Source organism: Schistocerca nitens, chromosome 11 (genome assembly GCF_023898315.1).
Source record: "Schistocerca nitens isolate TAMUIC-IGC-003100 chromosome 11, iqSchNite1.1, whole genome shotgun sequence".
Classification (NCBI taxonomy): Eukaryota; Metazoa; Arthropoda; class Insecta; order Orthoptera; family Acrididae; genus Schistocerca; species Schistocerca nitens.
In genome coordinates this window covers 195,874,380-195,891,073 of record NC_064624.1, presented here as the reverse complement: position 1 = coordinate 195,891,073, position 16,694 = coordinate 195,874,380, and the positions used below count along the sequence as shown (strand labels likewise).

The window sequence follows — 16,694 nt, the reverse complement described above, 5'->3', positions numbered from 1 at the left end:
TATGGCTAAAGATGGAAAGTAGTAAAAGATAAGCACACTCGCTCCTCTGCTGTTTTATGAGCTGAAAGGCGGGGTGGTAGCTCCCAGACGCAGATGCACAAGCATAATGCTCGGCGACAGCATCTGGATCAGTATAAATTGCACCATTTAAGGAATTACTTGCTACAGAGCGGCCTGAGCTGGCGAGGCGATCGCTGCCGTTGCGCGCTTCGCTTACTCGGCCGGTTGAGAGCTCGTGAAGAGGTTTTCTGTGCTGTGGGCGCCGCGGAGAGCAAATTGTCGTGCGTTGTTTTCACAACGTGTGTAAATTGTCGTGTACCGCGCCTCGCAGCATGGGAAAGAAGGGTGCGCAGAGGAAACCTGCCGCTACGAAGGGTCCTTCGGTTGTGCAACTCACTGAGTCTGCCGACCGTGCAAGGAACTCTCGAGAAGACGAGTCGCGGCCTGTCCCCCCTTTGTACGTCAAGTGCAAAGGTGGGTGGACAGCGCTGTTCGACACCGTGACGAACTGCGCTCAGAATGAGGTGGTCTACGAGTCTGTCGATACAGACTCGCTGATCTGCGTTCGAGCCGCAAACGTGGCCGACCACAGGGCGATCGAGGTCGCAGTGGCCGACCACATTGTCGACGCGCCGCCGGCGCGTGAGAAGGCACCTTCCATAGGAAGGATGAAGACGACTAAGGCACTCCTCAGGGGGTTACCTTGGTGCTGTGATGAGGCAGCGGTCCAGGAAGGGCTGCTGCGAACCGGGTTTGGTAATGCAGCCGCAAGGTTGCACAACCGAACCAACAGGAAGAGGGCGCCGCTCTATGCCGTGACCGTGCAAACGGTCGACGGCGGGAGCGACATCTTCGACTTGCGGAAGTTGCTGGGCTTCCCGGTTACGACGGAGGCTCTCCCGACCACCACGGACCCTCAGCCCCAGTGCTTCAGGTGCCAGGGCGAGGGCCACGTTGTGAAGTATTGCCGCAACACGGCGCGTCAAGTGCTCAGGTGAGCACGACAGCCGCGCCTGCGACCGCGGCAGCAATGCTCTGCCGACTTGTGTCCGGTGTGGCAGCCCGCACGTCGCCAGTTGGTGCGGTTGTGCAGCTTTCTCGAGCCGCAACCGTGCCGGGGGCGGCGAAGCGGCCGCACCGACGCAGCAGCAGAAGAGAAGACGACGTCGGAAACGGTGTAGGGTGCAGAACAGCCCGGCGCAGCTGAGGGACGGCGCAGCAGCAGATCCACCTGCCAGGGGCGGGGACGGCCGCTCGGAAACGGGCAGCCAGGACGCAGCTCGCCCTCCCGTGAAGAGATGTGACCTCGAACTCGGCACCGCCGTGAAGGAGGCCACAGCAGACCTCAAAGCCGTCATGGCGGCGGAGAGAGCTGCCTTCGCAGCCGCTGTGGCTGCAGAGAAGGAAGAGGCCCTGAGGCAACTGCGAGCAGTCTTCGCCCAAGGCCTCAGTGCAGTCGTACCCACGAACACTCCTCCTGCGACCTCGCAGAAGGACGTTCGCGCGCCTATCCCAGTGGTTGTCCCAGCAGCACTGCAGGTGAGAGGCGCAAAGAAGACAACCGCCGCCCCAGCGGAACTGGTGGCGACGCCGACCGCTGCGGGAGCGACCATCATCGCGACAGCGAGAGCGAACGGCATACATCTCTCCGACGCTGAAGCGGCGCAGCTCACCGAACAAGCGGAGCGGCTCGAAGCTGCAATGCAGAAGTCCTGCGCCGTGCAGTAGAGGAGGACACTGAATGGCAGCCGATCGCCGCCGTTCTGCACCAGCCTGATGAAGCTGCACCAAGTCACTGACGACAAGGCGCAGCAGAGGGCCTAACAGCAACGCATGCGTTGCCGCGCCGGACTCTTATGTTACAGGGACGAAGCCACTGCGGCCGGCCCAGGAGACTACAAGCGAGCCCAGCCGCAGCACCCGGACTGACCCAGCTAACGACCACGCAGCACATAGGTAACGATGCACGATACCTCACGCTAACCTTCCCTCACCTTGCATGCTCTGTCGCAGGTAGCAAGCCGCTACTGCCCTTACTACCCGTCCTACTGTCGCAGAGGTTTTTTTCCCTTGGCGTTGGCCTTGGCACTTTTTTTCCTCTGCCCTTACAACCGCTACCCTTCAATCGTTTTCGACCACTTCTAACTCCTGATGGACCATGTTAATGAGTAATCTTACCCAGATGCATGGATAACATCACAGCCTGCATCCTGTGACGCCTGATTCAAAAACTAACATGTTTACGGAGGTGACAGTAGAACTTTTGGTTTGGTCACCACGTTGGTGCGGGCGTGGAGGGGGCCCATCCTTTCTAAATTACTTGCTACACCTGCAGGGGACTGGAAACCATAGTCGTCTGATAGTTGCCCATAAATGAGATGGAGACACATTTGATGCAATGCTGGAATATACGAGTAGAATCCCCAGTATTTTTGCTTTCATTGTTTTATAAGGTAGCGAACAGTGGCACAGAGCCATTTACTGGCAATGAGGTGCTCCACTAAAGGGTGCCACTTATGGCATTGGAGAGCCTGCCCACAGCTGCACTGATCTTTGAAGTCCACCAGGGTACCATCTTCTGAAGGGGGAGTCCCTAAAAAGAAAGGATGGCTTTATTGGCTGTCAAAAGAATGGCTACTTTTGTATGCTAAACAGCCACAACAATACTGCCTTGCGATGGGGAATTAAGGATGACAGCAGAGGTGAATCCATCCCAGTCAGCGAGACAGAGAACCCATCTGGTTGGTCATCCAGAAGAGCAATGCTGAGGGCAAGACAGGGTGATTGGGAAGTGATCACTACCACACAGACATCATAGGCCCTCCAATGGATAGATGATAGAAAACTAGAACTGCAAAAAGAGAGATCAATGGCCAAGTAAGTCCCATGTGCCACAATTAAGTGTGTAGGGGTACCAGAGTTCAAGGGGGAAAAGATACAGTTGTGTCAGTTAAGTTTCAGTTTCTTTTCCACAAATAGTGATCATTTTTCCACCTCACCAAGGTTTATGGGCACTGAAGACATCCAAACTAGGAATAGTGTGGGGAACTGACAGAGTAATGCAAATAGTACATCCTGGTACATGACATCAGGAGGGAGATAAACATTACAGATGGTAAAATACTGATGTACCTGTACCTGACCAGCCACAGGCTCCAATGTAGTATCAAGAGGCACAAGGCCACTGTGCATAGAGTCCGACACATACCTACAAACTCCACCTGATATTCTCTCTCAGTCAGTACAATTCTTAAAATAACCTCAGTAGCCACATAGGGCAGAGGTCTAAGTTCTGGAAACCTTGTTTCCTGGATAGCAATACAGAAGGCAGTTTATGTGCTTGAAAGCTGTTGTAGCTCAGCCAGGTAGTGGAAAAATTAATTACACTTCCACTGGAGGATAAGACCATGTGAATACTGTGGGGGCATGAAGAGACAGAGGGGGGGGGAGGGGGCATGCAGGTTATGACCCAGGCTCAAGTACTACCACCAGTTGAGATGTCAAGTGATCCAGTGAAATAGTTTCTGTGAGATGCTGCATAGTGAGATCTGGTGCCTGAAGGGCCACCGGGATCTCCAGCTTGGCCACATAAGCAGTAAGATTGGTTGGTTAAAAAGGGGTGGGGGTGAGGGGGTGGGGAAGAAACCAAACTGCAATGTCATTGGTCCCTTGTTCCTGGTAAAATAATTACACAAGGGAAAGAAGAAAAAAGGAGACAAACATCACAATAACAGGGGAAAGGAGAACCAGAAGGACAACCAACACTACTATGGACAAAACAGGAAAAGAAAATCACAGAGAGAAGCAAGAAGCAGGTAGAATGGGTAAAAAACAAGAGCAGATGACTGTGGCTGGCTGAGCAGGAGAATAAAAAGGAAAAGCTAGCCACTCTGCGACACATTTTAAACATCCACCCTACAAGCATTAGAGTGCAGAACAAAAAGGGACAAAGGACATGGGCTAAAACTTATATATGATAATAAAACCCACCATCATGTATAATATGTAAAACTAAATTAGCCGATGAGGCATTGTCAGCTAAAATTAATGGCAACGAGTCCGATCACTGAAGAGTCCATTGCAGGCAGCCACAGAATGACACCTCACCAAGATATGGGCCATTGTCAGCCGGGAGCCGCATCGACACTGAGGTGGGTCATCAAAGCACAGAGGTAGCTTTGTGTCACCCAAACGTGGCCAATGCAGAGCCAGCAGAGAACCAGAGTCCCTGTGAGAGACTCGCGTGGAGGACAGCCACACATTCATAGTCTCAATGGTACGCAGTTTGTTGTGCATGCTGAAGTTATGTCATTTTGTCTCCCAAAGCCGCAAAACCTTGCGATGTAGTACTGAATGTAGGTTTGTTGCAGAGAGGTCGATCCACTTAAGTGGTTTCCGCGTAGCCTGTTTGGCCAATCTGTTGGCAAGTTTGTTGCCTGGTATTCTGATATGACCCGGGGTCCAGACAAATACCACTGAACAACAAGACCTTTCCAAGGCACAGATGGGCTCTTGAATGGTCGCTACCAAAGGACGACGAGGGTAGCACTGGTCGATAGCTTGTAGGCTGCTCAAGGAGTCAGTATGCAGAAGAAACGACTCCCCAGGACATGAACAGAAGTGCTCAAGAGCACAAGATACTGCCACCAGCTCGGCTGCAGCTGTCATGCAAGGAATGCTGTTCAATATGTCCTCCATTGACATATGCGAAGCTGACATGATCATCAGCCATCGAGCCATCTGTGTAAACCACTTCATGGCCTCGGTACACATCAAGAATCGGAGGAAGTGGTGGCAGAGAGCCTTAGGGCTATATGAAAGGTCCAGGCAAAGCCGCAGCCTAGTTGTACACCATGGAGGTGTACGTGAATGGACCTCAAGTGCAAGTGGTAAAGGCAAGAACTCCAGTTTGGAAAGAAGGGATCTCACACGAACTGCAGTCGGAAGCCCTGGCGCGAACTGCCGATGCAGGACATGAACTGCTGTCGGTGGGGAAAAGAAGATGGTGAGTCAAATGCGCAGGAGAACTACCAACTTGTGCAACATAATTGGCCAGCAGTTGTGCACGCCTAAACTGCAATGGAGGGATTCTGGCCTCCACAAGGATGCTGGTCGCCATACTCATCCTAAAAGCTCCCGTACCTAGGTGAACGCCACAGTGGTGCACTGCGTCTAGTAAATGCATCGCTGAGGGTGCCACCAGACCATAAACCAGACTCCCATAGTCAAGGTGGGATTGAACAAGGGCTTTGTAGAGCTGCAGCAGTGTAGAACGATCTGCACCGCCACTGGTGTTGCTCAGGCAGCAGAGGGCAGGCACTGAGGTGCTGCCAGCACTTCCACTTAAGCTGACGAAGGTGAGGAAGCCAAGTCAATTGGGCGTCGAAAACCAGTACTAAGAATCGATATGTCTCCACTACAGTGAATGGATCGTCATTAAGGTGAAGTTCTGGTTCTGATTGAATGATACGATGCTGAAAGAAGTGCATAACACACGACTCTGTGGCCAAAAACTGGAAACCGTGGGCTAGAGCCCATGACTCTACCTTCTGGATGGCTCCCTGCAGGTGCCACTCAGCAGCACCAATACTGGTGGAGCAGAATGAAATGCAGAAGTCGCCTGCATACAGAGAAGGTGAGATGGACACCCTACAGCTGCTGCTAGACCATTAATGGCTACTAAAAATAGACACACATTCAATATGGAGCCATGGGAGCACCAACTTTGACTATGAAAAGTATGAAGAGCCAGGAAATTTTGGATAAAAATTGGGAGAAGACCTCAGAGACCCAACTCGTATAATGTTACAAGGATATGATGTCTCGGGGTCATGTCACACTTTTCGTAAATCGAAAAAGATGGCAACCAGTACTTGGCGTTTGCAAAAGACTGTTTTAATGGCAGACTTGAGGGCCACAAGATTATCAGTGGTAGAGCAACCCTGTCAGAAGTGCTCTGACATGGACCCAGTAGGTCACGTCACTCCAGGACCCAATCCAACCGCCGACACACCATACGTTCCAGCAGCTTACAAAGAATGTTGGTGAGGCTGATAGCTATTCACAGCAAGCTGGTTTTTACCAGGTTTTAGCACCGGAATGATGGTGTTCTCCCACCACTGCGATGGAAAGACGCCATCACACCAGATCCGGTTTAAGATGTCAATCATCTGACTGAATCTGATCTGGCCCAGGAGCTGTGTCACGGCAATGTGCAAGGACACTGAGGAGCTCCCACTCTGTAAATGGGGTGTTACAGGATACACTGTGGCATGTAGTGAACGAGAGGACTTTCCCTTACAGCTGCCATTCAAGAGTGCGAAAAGTTGAGAGGTAATTCTCTGACTCAGAGGCTCAAGCGTACTGCTCAGCAAAATTCTCAGCAATCGTGTTTGCATCATTAGACAACACTCCATTTATGTTAATACCAGAGAGACCTGTTGGTGTCTAGTACCCAAAACAACATGTGATCTTCATCCAGTCTTGGGAAGGTGACTTATGGTACCCAATGATCAAGACATATTTCGACCAACATTCCTGCTTCTGTTGTTTGATAAGTTGGCAAATGCGGGCACGGAGCCATTTAAAGGCTATTAGGTGCTCCAGGGAAGGGTGCCACTTATACTCCTTAATTGCTTCAGCGACTTCCAGCGAGCACCAAGGCACTGCCTTTCGCCAGGGGGCACCCTAAAGAGCGAGATATTGTGGTTTCTGCTAAATAAAAGATTGCTATAGTCACCTGCTCAACCATCACATTCATGTTACTGTGTGGGGGGATATTCAATAGTGGCAGCAGAGGTGAACGTTTCCCAGTCCACCTTGTTTAAAGCCCATCTGGGCAGGTGTCCGTGGGCCTGCCACCGGGGAGGGCGGTTGACAGGAAGATGGGGAAGTGGTCACTATCACACAGGTCATCATGTGCTCTCCAGTGGATAGATGGGGGAAGTCCTGGGCTGCAAATTGATAAGTCAATGGCCAAGTAACTACCATCAGCCACACTGAAATGTGTGGCGAACCCAGTATTTAAGAGGCAGAGGTCGAACTGAGACAGTAAAGTTTCGACATCTCTGCCTCAGCCAGTAAGCACGGTGCCACCCCACAAGGGGTTATGGGCGTTAAAATCTCCCAAAAGTACGAAAGCTTTAGGGAGCCGGTCAAGTAGCGTCGTTAATACATTCAGGGATACTGCAACATCTATACATTGCAGGACGAGCTCTAGCTAGTGTTACCGAGGCATCAAAGTGTACTGATGTGTCACCAGCATTTTCACTTAAGCTGGCACAGGTGGGAAAGCCATATCAGCCAGGAATTGCAAACCAGTCCCAACAAGTGGTACGTCAACCACAGAAAGTAACTGACCGTCTAGGTAAAGCTCTGGGTGTGGATGGGCAGTATTATGGTGACAGAAGTGCACAATACGAGTCTTGGTGGCTGAAAGTTGTATGATGATGATCACGATGATGAGTTGAGGTGAGGGCTCTCAATATCATGACTATTAGCACCCTGATAGAAAGTCAGCACGCCAATCTCATGGATGGAGATGAAGGCTGTCCCCACATCTGGAGCAGTCGATAATGCATTAAATTATGCCTCCCTTTCCCATAAATTTAAGAGCAAGGCCTGATAGTTCACAAAATTTCACCATTCTTAACACTAGAATTAGTATCAATGAGGACTGGCAGATCTGCATCAAGACAGATGGTTGCCCAAACATCATCAGTATGTATGACACACATTGCCAAAATATGCTGAACTGAACATGGCACACCATAAGCCTCACAGAGTGGCAGATCCTCCTGCCAGAGGAGGAAGCCATGGGGTAAAGGGGTATGTCCAATGCGCAACCTGGTGAGCAGAACATCCTTCCAGCGGTGAGCGGGACATGAAGTCCACCACCATACCTGTGTGGTAGATTTCAGTGACCGTAATTTGTTTTCTGTCACCTGCGGCCATTCAGTCTCCCACTGATGCATGACGTGTCAGTCGGAAGATGAGATGATGGCATGCAACAGGGTGGGCCGCTGATGGACAACACCATCCCAACATGCTTTCTTGGCTGCTTTGTCAGCCGTGTTGTTTCCATGTATCCCAATGTGGCCAGGTATCCAGCAAAAGATCACCACCTTGCCATGGTATTGGAGCTGCTGTAAGGAGTTATGGATGAGCTGAATCAACTGGTCTGCTAAATACATTTGCTGATGTGCTTGTAGTGCATTAAGATAGTCAGAACAGACAAGAAACTTTGTACAGCAATATCTGTGAATCCTCTACAGTGTCATCATAATACCATGACTCCGCACCATAATTTGTAAATTGTTCCGGAGGACATACAGCAGAACAGCTGAGGACATTCTCTTGCTGGGATCCATCTGTATAAACAATGGTAAAACTGTGGTACGTACTTAAAATGGAAGAAGACAGAGTTGTAAAAAGTTTTCTTGTACCACATCAAGCTTAAAATCACTTTGGGCCTCCAAAGACATCAAGGCATTCCACCCCTGGCTGTGTATTTGAATGTCTAATAGATCCAGATCCTCAAGACAGTCAGTAGCACATAGCCCAAATGACTTGGTCGCATGGGGCCGATTCCTGAACAGCCATTCAAAGTTGGGTTCAACCACTGCACTAAATAACAATAACTGATGCTGAGATTTTCAGTGTCTGTCGAGCCAAAAGGATACATAGCTGAATCCAGCTAGTGGTGGTTCACCAGCCCCTGCGCAAATGCTCTGAACTGGTCTGGTCTGAAGGCTCCAGTCCATATCTGAATGCTCTCATGGTGGTAAGCATGTAACGTCTTGAGTTAGGAAAAAGCTGATCCATAAACCATGCTGCCATAATCCAAACATGATCAAATAAATGTGCTATAAAACTGCAGGAGGTAGGACTTGTCGGCTCCCTCATGCTCTTCTGATAAAGCATTTCAAAATACTCTATGACTGGAAGCCCTTTGTTCATAGCTCTTTCAAGTGTGGGAGCCAAGTTAATATCGAGTCAAATAATAAACCCAAAGAACGCATAGTTTCCTGAAAACATAAAATATTGTCCCCCTTTGTGAGCACTGGTCAGATAAAACTTCGATGAGCATGGTCAAAATTGACACATGTAGTCTTTTCTGGTGAGAGCCAAAAACTAGTGTCATGTCCCGCATTTCCAGCCTCCTAATGGTCAGCTGCAGCTGCGTCATTGTTACAGCAAGATCAGAGGAAGGGTAGATAATTTCGAAGTCATCCACAAACAAAATCATCTGGCAGGGCTCCTGACTGCGGAGAAGATGCCATCGATAGTAATGGCAATCAATGTGACACTAACAAGGGAACCTCCCCATCGCACCCCCCTCAGATTTAGTTATAAGTTGGCACAGGGACAGGCCTTGAAAAACTGAACACAGATCAATCGAGAAAACAGGAAGAAGTTGTGTGGAACTATGAAAAAAAAATAATCAAAATATACAAACTGAGTAGTCCATGCGCAAGGTAGGCAACATCAAGGAGAATGTGAGCTCAGTAGCGCCGTAGTCCCGTGGTTAGCGTGAGCAACTGCGGAACGAAAGGTCCTTGGTTCAAGTCTTCGCTCGGATGAAAAGTTTAATTTTTTATTTTCAGACAATTATCAAAGTTCAGGCACTCACACATAATCAACTTCGCTCTCCAAAATTCCAGGGCATGTACAGATTTGCTTGGACATATGCAGGATTTGACGGTCTACACACGGAAAAATCTGAAAACGTTAAAAACATATGTTTTGACAGAGCACAGGGAAAACTGTGCTACTGTGAAACTGTTGCATTCATTTGTTGCAGTTTATGTAACAAACTCTTACGTTTTCATCACTTTTTTGGGGGTGGTTATCACATCCACAAGAAAACCTAAATCGGGCAAGGTAGAAGAATCTTTTTACCCATTCGCCAAGTGTACAAGTTAGGTGGGTCGACAACATATTCCTGTCATGTGACGCACATACCGTCACCAGTGTCGTATAGAATATATCAGACGTGTTTTCCTGTGGAGGAATCGGTTGACCTATGACCTTGCGATCAAATGTTTTCGGTTCCTATTGGAGAGGCACGTCCTTTTGTCTACTAATCGCACGGTTTTGCGGTGCGGTAACAAAACACAGACACTAAACTTATTACAGTGAACAGAGACGTCAATGAATGAACGGACAGATCATAACTTTGCGAAAATAAAGTAAGTAAAATTTTGACTCGAGGGGAGACTTGAACCATGGACCTCTCGTTCCGCAGCTGCTCACTCTAACCACAGGACCACAGCGCTTCTTAGCTCACATTGTCCTTGATGTTGCTTATCTTGCGCATGGACTACTCACTTTGTATATTTTGCTTATTTTTTTATAGTTCCATACAACTTCTTCCTGTTTTCTCGATTGATCTGTGTTCAGTTTTTCAAGGCCTATCCACTGTGTCAATTTATAACTAAATCTGAGGGGGGTGCGATGGGGAGTTTCCCTTGTAAGTACACTGCCTTGGTAGACCCCCTTCTCTTGTGTACAGCAGTCCGACAAGGCATCTCAATGCGATGTCCAAAACACTAGTCCTCGAGAAAGTATTGGATAATAAGTGGCAGACATCAACACAGTCCTCATTCGTAAAGTTGAAGAAGGATGTTGTATCTCCAAGTAGTGTCGTATGCTTTTTCGAGGCCAAAACACACACAAACCAAATGGTTTCAGCGTCAGGAAGACTCATATATCACCTTCTGCAGTAGAATTAAGTTGTCTAAGGTGAAACAGTAGCGTCTGAAGCTGCACTGGAGCGGCTCAAGTGACCTTGGGATTTGAGCAACCAGATGAGGCAGCGGTTAACTAAGCATTCAAGAGTCTTAACCATACAAGTCGTAAGGGCTACACTCCAGTAAGGGGACTGTAACATCGAAAATGCAGATAAAATTTCTGTGAAATTCAAAATTTTTGGGCGTTTAATATCTGTTCATAACTTGCACTGTACATATGATTCTGAATCTGTAGGCATTGCTAGAGAACCTATATTAAATATGTAACGGAAGCAACAGTGTATTTAATGGTTCAAATAGCTCTGAGCACTATGGGACTTAACTTCTTAGGTCATCAGTCCCCTAGAACTTAGAACTACTTAAACCTAACCAACCTAAGGACATCACACACATAAATGCCCAAGGCAGGATTCGAACCTGCGACCGTAGCAGTCGCACGGTTCCAGACTGTAGCACCTACAACCACATGGCCACTCCAGCCGGCCCAGAGTATTTATTTCTGGCTGTATATAACTGGTTGAAATAATACTGTAAATTGCTGGGTAATAGCCAAGGAAACTTTCATTTTCAATATATCAATAGCAACAATGAAATGGCAGTAGCAGAGTTGTCGTTCATCTTCGAGTATGGAGAGTGTCACGCTGTGAGCAGAAAGGAAGCAGAGCAGCTTGAGCGATGAAAGAGTGCGGAAATGTTTGTTGTGTGCCCCCACAGATACAGTGTGTAGCTATAACTGTGCCAATGTATGCGCACCACATTCGTTAACCCATGAGCACTGAGAGCATGACAAGAGTGGACAGGCAGAGGAAGCTGCAATTCTAACTACTGCCTGTCCCATAACTATCCGTGGCTCTGGAGATGACAGGGTTCTCAATCAGCACCAGTACCAACAACAGAGGCAGCTCAGCACGGTCCTTGTCTACATTCTTCACTGTCCCCACAGCTACAAGATCGTAAGACCGTAAAGTTACATTTTTATAAAATATGGCTATCCTTTTAACTTACAGGGCACCCATGTTGTCATAGTCCTCTGACGTTATTAGCAAGCAGGGTCTTTTTCCTTTCCATGAAAATTAATTAACTATTTACTGCCAGTTTTGTTTGTTTGGTAATGACCAGTTTCAGCCTAAATTTTCTGCCTGAGCGACTGTTCATTCTTGTATTTCATAACAGAGGCTAAACTAATTTTCAATTTCATTCACTTAAAGTAATGTAAAATTTCACTGGCAAAACTAATAACTAAAAGATACAGCACAAATTGTGCTCTCTTAATTTCATTTATTCTATAAACAGCTTAGCAAGTGACTTCTGTTCACTTAGTACGTATTTTATTGTTGTTATTTTTAAAATAAAATCAATTCGACCTTTCAATTATCAACAGTAAATTGCTTGCCTTTTTCTAAATTTTGCATTACATTACATGGTTTCTGAAAGTAATTTTTTACATATCAAAGTTTTAGTTACACTTATTTAACCGGTAACATCATTTAACTTTATTTTCAAAATTTAATCTTTCAGAACATAACTGCAAACTCAGTTATTTCTGATTCATTTATGTTCTCATGAAATGCTGTGTTGTGGAAAAGGGTGACGACCTCCTGTTGCCATGCTATTGATTAAATTTCTTTGCCATTACCTTTCGTAAGATTCTGGAGATTCATAGTCCTAGTGGGCTGGCGACCGTTTGGTTATCCCCGTTTTCAGCTAATCAGTATTTATAGTATTATAAGTATTTTATGTATTAAATATTACAAGGCACCCTGCTTCCCCATATGTGGTTCATGGGCAATTGCACTGTATTCCACACCGTATTGTTGTTATTTTTAAAGTAAAATCGGGTCGACAGAAGCGTCCGATCCCACGCGTCGGCTTTGACCCGTGACGTAAGGGTGTTGTCGTGTGTGACGTCATGACGGCGCGGACTTTGGTTTGAGTGTGGCTGTCTCCAGTTCTGTTTTATCTTATTTTATTTACTTTTCTGATCTATCCGTTCTATCTCGTGAGATTTTTTTTTAAATTTAAAAACACATTACTTATTTTAATTATCTGTTTCCTCCAATTTCTGTTTTAGTTTACTGTATTTATCTTTCTGATCTGTTCGTTCTATCCCGTGAGATTATTTTTTTAAAAAGACAAAAAACACTAATCAGCTACTGAAGCATCTTTATCTTCAATGGGTTGCAGGGGTTACGACCCCTGGGGAGGTGGGTGGGTATTCATGCATGGCTTTCAGTTGCACGTTATAGCTACGCAAGGCGTCTAAATTTGTTTATATTTACTTTGTCCCCCACCCAAAACACCCCATTTCCCGCGCTTGTCCCATTAGTGTCATTAGGCTTCTTGTGGAAAGTGTGTGTGTGTTTGTTTTTGTTTCCGCCATATTTGTGACGTCATGGGTCAAAGCAGACGGGTGGGATCGGACGCTTCCGTATTTCCGTAAAATCAATTCAACCTTTCAATTATCAACAGTAAATTGCTTGCCTTTTTCTAAATTTTGCATTACATTACATGGTTTCTGAAAGTAATTTTTTACATATCAAAGTTTTAGTTACACTTATTTAACCGGTAACATAATTTAGATTAGATTCTTCTTTCCTCCAACTAACTGGTATGAAATTACAATGAAATGAAAGCCGTTATCTGCTTACAGGCGTTGACATACGTCAACAGGGACAGATAAAAATGTGTGCCCCGACCGGGACTCAAACCCGGGATCTCCTGCTTACATGGCAGATGCTCTATCCATCTGAGCCACCAAGGACACAGCGGACAGTGCGACAGCAGGGAATTATCTACACAGACGAGTGCGTGTTAGCATACTCCAGTAACAAGCAATATAAATGAAGTTAACAGAAGCAAGCATATTCTCGATCATAGCAGCAACTAACGAACTACTACTAGCAGTAGTAAATTTCGTCGTCTGATCTATACCTAGTACCAAACGAACAAGACGAAAATTATGCTGCAAACCATTAACAATATGACAATTAACAACCGAAAACAATTCAGTTGTCAGAAATCATGGCCGTTGAAATACCTCACAGAATATCAACAAAACTATACACTGAAAACATTAAGTACCAATCACACAGCACTAATTCCAGTGGAGCAGTAATATCACTCACAACCAGCTCAGAAACAAAAACATCCCATACCCGACTGTACCACCGCTTAATGCTCACCACTTACGCTTCTGCACACATGATCCATTTCAAAGACGCTGCGCCACAATGACGTCACAACATAATTGTGTCACGGGCCAAATCTGATGGGTGGTACCGTAATTTTCTGTTGACCCGTTATGCTTATTTACCAGGGCTATTGACATGGCTGATGTGAATATATAACGCCTTTATAACCTGGTTCGTGGAAAATATTTCATAACCACGAAAGATAGATTAGAAATGCAAATATCGTGCTTGATTTAGCAATGTCCTTTGCATGCACTTACGTACAAATAGTTCAAATAATAGTGTACAAATGCATTAGCATGGTATCATCATCGAAGTGTAACTACAGACGGAGCTCATAAAATAATTCTACTACTTTATAAAATATGACAATGACTATCTTTAACAGCTGCAAATTTAATGCCGACACAGTTGCCAAGTCCTATATTGCCGCGGAAAATAAAGATGGGAGGGAGAAGCATAATGTTCAGATAAATGATAAACTTAATAGAATCTGCTTATAATTCCAACACAGTTAAGAAAGTAAAACTTGTATCTGCGTCTTCTCATGGGACAGTTTGAAAACATGCTCTAGTACTCACAATTCTTTAACACTTTAGGATTCTTAAACGGTAGGCAATATGCAGCCAATGAGAACTTCCGCAGCAACATGTGGTTGTGAAATGATGGTGCAACTAGAGTGGAAAAAGTAACATGTGCTGATGAAGTTTTTAAAGGTGTGTGAGTGAGTGTAAAAATTAACAGATTCATGTAGTGGAATATTAACACGACCTATAGAAACGTGCGAAACAGGTAATATACTTCAGCACGTAATAAACACCAAATCTTCCTGAAAGTATGCAAGAACTAACTTCTTTCCCGGTGGGGGGGGGGGGGGGGGGGCGCAACAACACGAGTCAGTTATGTAAACAAACAAGTACTCCACTGTACGCAAATAATTGGTTAAATAAAATAAACGCCACGAACAACTTTTACATTCTCTTCTCACGGCAGAAAACGAGCGCCCGGTCGGCTAGTATCATGGTCCTAAATCACATTCACAATAAACATTAAGACGCTGATCGTATCAACTGAACAAGATTACAGAGACGTATAAAGGGCTAAATGCCGGTGCAGAACGGAAACGTTTAGGTAGCGAAAGTGTTTCCGTTTATGTTGAAAACTACGTTGAAAATATGCATTGTATCAGACGGAGGCTACATCGTACTCGTTCTCACGCGTACATCGAGATTACAGCTAAAGCAGGACAGCACTCACCTTACGCTAAGCAGACAGCGAACAACATGTTGTTTGAAGACGTAGTGTTGTCTTCGTGTTACCTTCTTGCATAATCAGTCTCCATTCGGCATGTACATAATGTTGGAAGAAACCGGTGCCCAGTTTCAAGTTTTGTTTAACACACTGCTGTTTGCACTTGTCACACGAGCACGTATCACAAACACGACTGCTTACTTCCCAAGCAGTAAAACCGGTACGAGCAAAGATACTTGCTGTTGCTGTCAGGAAAATTGACTTTTTGCAGCCAAAGATACTCTTTAGCAAGAAGGATCATTTCGATGAACAAAATAAATAAATAAATTACTACATGACATTTAGCAGTTGACAAATGATGCTCTTCGTGTATATACATTTGGAATACAAAATTAATCCAATTGGGAAATCGTTTGGGGTGACATCATCACCTTGTGAGGTTAAACTGTTTAAATAGTTACGTAAGTTTTCATTTAACGTTTATGTACTACCTTTCGGTGGTTTGCAGCTGATAAATGTTAATGGATTGATTTAATTTTGTTTCAAGGAGCGATTAATAGTGTTGAAAGCGGTGTGGCAGCGATATTTTTCATGTGTGGTGCGAAGTGACATCAAAAGTGCGCGAGAGTTTTTTTCTGGTCATGTGTTGTTTTTTTATCTTTGCCATAAGACTATAGAGTCTTCTAGTTTTTGTTACTTCTCTGTTTTTTTTTTTAAGTTTCTTCTCATTGTGAGTTTTTGCGAATAAATATTTTTACGTTAACACATTATACCGGACGGCTATGCAATTATTTGCTGTAGGCAAGTAGCCTGCATAATTGGTGACCTCCAATCAAGGAACTTTAACCTTTCATTAGCTATGTCGAACATTAAGTGCAAAAGCAATGAGCGACGACGGCAAACGATACGGTTCGATAACGGAAGAAATTCATAGGCTTCAGAATGAAATAGAAACTTTACCGTTGCATATTTCGAAAGATATGAACTTCAAGCATATACCGGACCAAAGGAATGACGTTGGTTCAACAGCCATGGCACACACCAGCAAGGCAACATCATCGGAAACTGGGACTACTGCAGCACAACCACAGCAAATAACAGCAATGGAACTACCCGCCGGTTTCAACGCTTCACCAACTCAACGGTTGCAATTACGAGCGCCCCCATTCATACCTTCTCAGCCACACACATGGTTCGCGGTAATGGAAAATATATTTCTACAAGAAAGAACAGTCAGTGATCACGAGAAGTTCACCTTGGTGATAAGTAATTTGGTCCATCAGACCTCGGCTTTGATATCTGACATTATAGTGAACCCGCCGACAGAAGGAGCTTACTGTAGACTGAAAGAAGTATTAATTTCTCGATGTGTGAAGTCAGTCGACATCAAACAAGTACTGTACCAAGAGAGACGGGGAGGTAGGACCCCATCAGAATACTGGCGTCATTTACGCAGCCTGGTAGATAGTTCGACAGTCTCTGATAGACTGTTACTCCACGT

At 45.7% G+C, this 16,694-nt stretch overlaps 1 protein-coding gene across 6 annotated transcripts in view; it reads right to left on the bottom strand.

The window, feature by feature from the left end:
* LOC126212877 (uncharacterized) overlaps positions 1–15,403 on the bottom strand; it is a 262,978-nt gene extending 247,575 nt beyond the window's left edge. For 5 of the 6 annotated variants that reach the window (XM_049940372.1, XM_049940375.1, XM_049940377.1 and 2 more), the window contains exon 1: positions 15,200–15,403. The gene's annotated coding sequence lies outside the window, so the exon portion shown is untranslated. The remainder of the gene's footprint in view (positions 1–15,199) is intronic. The other variant, XM_049940373.1, reaches the window with a different exon arrangement.
* Between the last annotated feature and the right edge of the window lie 1,291 nt (positions 15,404–16,694).